The sequence below is a fragment of the Lygodium microphyllum genome, chromosome 6, assembly GCF_053477565.2.
Source record: "Lygodium microphyllum isolate KBCC chromosome 6, Lygodium_microphyllum_v1.1.10, whole genome shotgun sequence".
Lineage (NCBI taxonomy): Eukaryota > Viridiplantae > Streptophyta > Polypodiopsida > Schizaeales > Lygodiaceae > Lygodium > Lygodium microphyllum.
This window is the reverse complement of record NC_141140.1, coordinates 57,800,600-57,805,830: the sequence shown is the minus strand read 5'-3', so window position 1 is coordinate 57,805,830 and position 5,231 is coordinate 57,800,600.

The following is a 5,231-nucleotide window of genomic DNA, read 5'->3' as shown; positions in this document are numbered from 1 at the left end:
TGCCACCTTGTCAAGCTTGCCATGGCAGACGTGCGAAACATGTGGTTTATGCGAGGGATGAGAGGAAAGTGTCTGAGGACTTTTTGAGGGATGGTTTGCCCTTGCAAGTCCTGTCGATACCTGTGAGCACCACACTTTGGGCATGTCTCCATATTCTCGTATTCATCTCGAAACAATATGCAGTCGTTGATACATGCATGGATGTTATTGTAGTCCATGCCAAGCTTCCGTAAAACATGTCGCGCATCATCACGAGACTCAGGCATGGTGTTTTTAGGTGGCAATATATGATATTTCAATAACCTGAAAAAATCATAAAACACCTTGAAAAATCTATCCATGTTTGCAATAATACTGTTTTTAAAAAAAAACAATGAAGTCTGTGTGCAAGGTACCTGAATAACTCAGTCACACTCGTATCGCTCCAACCGTATTTTGCTTGCACACTTAAGAGTGCAAGCAATGTCTTCAACCGAGATACTCGGCACCCATCATATAATGGTATGGATGCTTCCTCTCTGAGCGGGTCAGATGTCTCAACATCCATGGGAATCAATGCATCGATCATTGCCTCCATCTCAGGCTCCAAGATTGTAGGCAAGTCGGGAAGGTTGTCTGTCTCCTCTGGCATTGACGGTATAGATGGGCCTTGCGAGTGGTCGATTGGCTCCTGCAATCCATCCATCGCACGTCCACGAACTCTTCTAATTGGCCGCAAAGGGTGCACTCCCCCTTGGGTCGAGACATCACCCCCCTGGATACAAAATTTACCAACAAGACCCAATCTTATTATGTATGGTTTTCAATTAGCTTGAGAGTACAATGCATGAAAAATGCTAACTTCAAATTACCGTTTGCTGAAAGTCTGCAATCGCCTGATCAATGATCTCAGATTGAAACTCGCCAAATCGTCGTACATGTTCTATAGACGATCGGCGTTTTCGTCTAATTGCCAACTTGCATTGAGAGCAAGGACATGGGACACGCTGATTAAGATACGACTCGCGGTCTTGAACAATAGGACCTTCGTTTGCCATCTTATCTACATTACAGCAAACAAGGCTTAAATGGATAGCTTTATGGAGATGTACGTCAAGTTGCAAGTTGACCATAAACCTTGCATTGTATATAGTAGTCGAGAGATTTTCCGATGTTATATCTCGGCCTTGTATCATGCTCAACGATTTGTTTGTCCCGGTAGATAATTTTTTGTTATATCTCGGCTTTGAGTATAAGTAATCCATTTTAAAATTAATGCGCGCCATCTATGAAATTTTATAACTATAGTAATAAAATTTATTTCAAACAATTCTACTCATAGTCATAAGACCTGAGAGAAATTATCCTATACTCAATTTAAGGGTTTCTTTTTCTATAACAATAATTTTGGGTTCATTTTGATGAAGTACGTGGCCGTATGCAAAGCACATTGCATACCATTATCAATACGTATATTATCTTAAATTTTCTTCCCTTCCCTCTCCCTCTCTTTCTCTCCCTCTCCCTCTCTTTCTCTCCCTCTCCCTCTCTTCCTCTCTTTCTCTCACCCTCACCCTCTCCCTCTCCCTCTCGTTCTCTTTCTCTCCCTCTCTCATTTCCTCCCTCCCTCTCCCTCTCCCTCTCCCTCTCCCTCTCCCTCTCCCTCATTTCCTTCCCCTCCCCCTCCCTCTCCCTCTTCCTCTCCCTCTCCCTCTCTTTCTCTTTTTTTCCCTCTCCCTCTCTATCTCTCTTTCTCTCTCATTTCCTAAACAAGCAAAAAATAAAGTGATTTAAACATCCTCCAAGCAAAAGGGAGAGAGAGATACAATGCACTCTCCCTCTCTTTCTCTTTCTATCCCTCTCTCATTTCCTTTCCCATCCTCTCCCTCTCACTCTCTTTCTCTCTCATTTCCTCTCCTAAACAAGTAAAAAATAAAGTGATTCAAACATTAAACAAGCAAAAGGGAGAGGGAGGGAGAGAGAGAATGCACTCTCCCTCCTTCTCCCTCTCTTTCTCTTTCTCTCCCTCTCCTATTTCCTCCCCCTCCCTCTCCCTCTCCCTCTATTTCTCTTTCTCTTTCTTTCCCTCTCCCTCTCCCTGTCTCTTACTCTCTCGTTTCCTCTCCTAAACAAGCAAAGAAGAAAGTAATTTAAACATTAAACAAGCAAAAGGGAGAGAGAGAATGCACTCTCCCTCTCTTTCTCTCCCTCTCTTTCTCTCCCTCTCTCTCCCTCTCCCTCTCCTTCTCTTTCATTTCCTCTCCTAAACAAACAAAAGAGAACGATTTAAACCTTCAACAAGTAAAAGAAAGAGAGAGGGAGACTCACCAATGAGATATGGCGAGCGTGGGCGGCTTCTCTTTGCAACGAGGGCTCCTCCTCTCCTTCACGAACAACGACGGTGGCGGTGGCGGCGGCAGCGGCGGCAGCAAGTCTCTTCCTCCTCTTCTCCCACAAAGCCTTGGCTCTCTCCCTCGCTCTCTCCCTCGCTCTCGCTCTCAAAAGGCGAAGAAAACAAAATGAAAACAGCGCTCTGGTTTCGGCCACGCTTTTTTTCCCTGCGGCGTCGCAATTGGCGTCGCTATATGCGTCGCTATCATATAGCGACGCCAATTGCGACGCATATAGCGACGCCTATAGCGACGCCGACATCCGTCGTCGCTAATCGGCGTCGCTAATCGGCGTCGCTATTGCCCCATTCCCTTGTAGTGTCTCATGGTGATTCTCTGATATTATTTTCATGATATACTCTTTATCCGCATTTTTATAACGTAGATCATCTGGGTTTAAGGATTCAAACCACCTATGTACTTGATAATTTTCGAGCATGACAGTGTGTTGACTTTTAAAGTATTCAGCCAAGAGCTTTTTTCCATAAAGTCTACCCTCTTCTCTAAATTTCAACATGGGTGGCCGATAGATATCATCATATGATGGTATGCGTATCACTCCTATTGATACTCAAGTGATCAAATATCATTAGTTAGTATAACCATTTCAAAAAATGACTCATTATCAACATAAGAAAGCTGGTAATACCTCATTCTTGGCTTGAAGAAGTGTTAAGGCATGCAATCTCAATGTCTTCCTTTCTTGCATTGTCTCTTGTGTCATCTTTAGTAACTTGTTTACCTATATATACATAGAGTTAACCAAAGCTCACGATAATACAAGGTTATGAAAATTTTCAATAACACAAAAGAAAGTAATTAGATATTTTGAATCAATTTGGGTCACCAAATTTGTACAAGTTTTTGATCCTTAAAGTTGGTACCTGCATCTTGACTTGAAGAAACATTATCGCAAGCAACCTCTTGATCTCCCTTTCTTACATTACCTCTTTTCCCACCTTTTGTTGTTCTTTTATCTATGTTTATATATATACACACAATTACTCAAAGTTTAAAAATATGAATAACTATGAACATTTTAAATTAGGCAAAGAGACTAATTAAAGCTAGTTAATCTCAAAATGAATCACCTAATAAAGCAAGATGTAATTTGTTGCCTTTATGTACACATAATAAACCAAAGTTTAGAAACATAAGAGACTTGTATTTTTTAAAAAGAAGTGTTATATCAAACTAAATCACTTAATTTCTTAGCACTTGGATTAGAACACATGAATTAGTAATAAAATTAGGTATAAATTTAGTTATTAGAGTTAGTTACCTTTCACTTCTTCCAGAACTAAATCCACAAGCCCAAGTAGTTTGGGATCCTCACTCATCATTTTTTTCAAAAGAGCCATCATCTCTAGATTAGAAGTCGACATGGCAAACCTACATAGGCATGGTAACAATAAGAAAGTGTTTGCAATGCATGTTTGAAAATGTAAATTACATTAAGCAATACAAAACAAAAGACTTCAATAAACATACCGTCATAACATTGTTCCCTCATGCTCATGCAAACGCCACATGGTAGGTACAATCTTTCTTTTATTGTCAATTGCAATTGCTTTTGTTTTGAGTACTTGCCATTGCTTTTTCGTAGATACACATAGCCACCAATCCTTCCAATCTTGATCCTCTATTCTCACTTTCCAAATATTTTCTTGCAAGTGTACATTAGTTAGCCAGCCCACTTTTACTTGCTTCATTTCATAGCGTACTGCTCTTATAACGGCACATTTGAGGTCATTTGGCTCACATAAAGCATCTAGATACTTCATAAGGACAACATCGTTTTCCTCTAGCCAAGGAGGAATGAAACCTATCTTAATCAAACGTGACCTTGGTCTCAAATCTTTTGTCTCATATGCAATGATATTGTTTCCATGTTGAAGTGGAATAAATTTGTGTAACAATGATTGTATTGGTCTAATACAATCCCATGAAAATGGAACAAAACCATTTTGCAAGACACTCATACCTGTAGTGGTATCCACAACTAGACTTTCATGGCCACTTTCAACCACAATACATTGTCTGTAGTAATAAGCTCCAAAAAATAGTTTCACTTCACCATTGCATTCAAACAAAAAAAATGATGATATGCATGCTTTCCAATGGCCAACATCTATGTCCACTCTAGAGTCTTCATCGCATCTTATCACCACTTTATCTCCCACTTTATAAACTTCTCCCTTTAGAAAAACCTTTTTATATTCTGTCACTGTTTCCACCTCTATGTTGAAGCTATGATGAACATATCTCTTTTCTTCATTAGTTGCATCCCTGCGTCTTAACTTCTTTGCTCCTATGGTTATTCCCTTTGTTAGAGCTACTCTTTTGCATGCACAATCATTAGCCTTTTCTAAAAAACTCCATATTTCTTTTGGTTTCTTCACACATGATACATGCATGAGACCTGATGCATGCCATTCTGTACATTCATCGTACCTATTAGAATCCACTAAGTATCCATCAGGTGGTAGTAAAGCTTTGTGGAGTTCTCTTGTCATCCTTTAATATGGCATAAGTATGTCACGTTGGTCTTTCGTAATATGCATAAATATCCATGTAAAGAATCTTCGTCTTTGGTAGTTTGCATAGGAAATCTCATTATCTTTGTTATTTGTTTTGATATTGACATATACTGACACCATACTCTCATAAATATAACACTAGAAAGCATCATGACTACCATGTCGAATAATGTCATCCAAGAATTCTCCAAAACCTACATTTAGTAAGGCAAGAAAATATATACAATTAAAGTGAAATATAATTGCTATAAATGAAGAAACTAAGAAAATAAAAAATATTTATACCTGCAACATGTTCCAAAGGAGCCGAGTTTGATCCTAA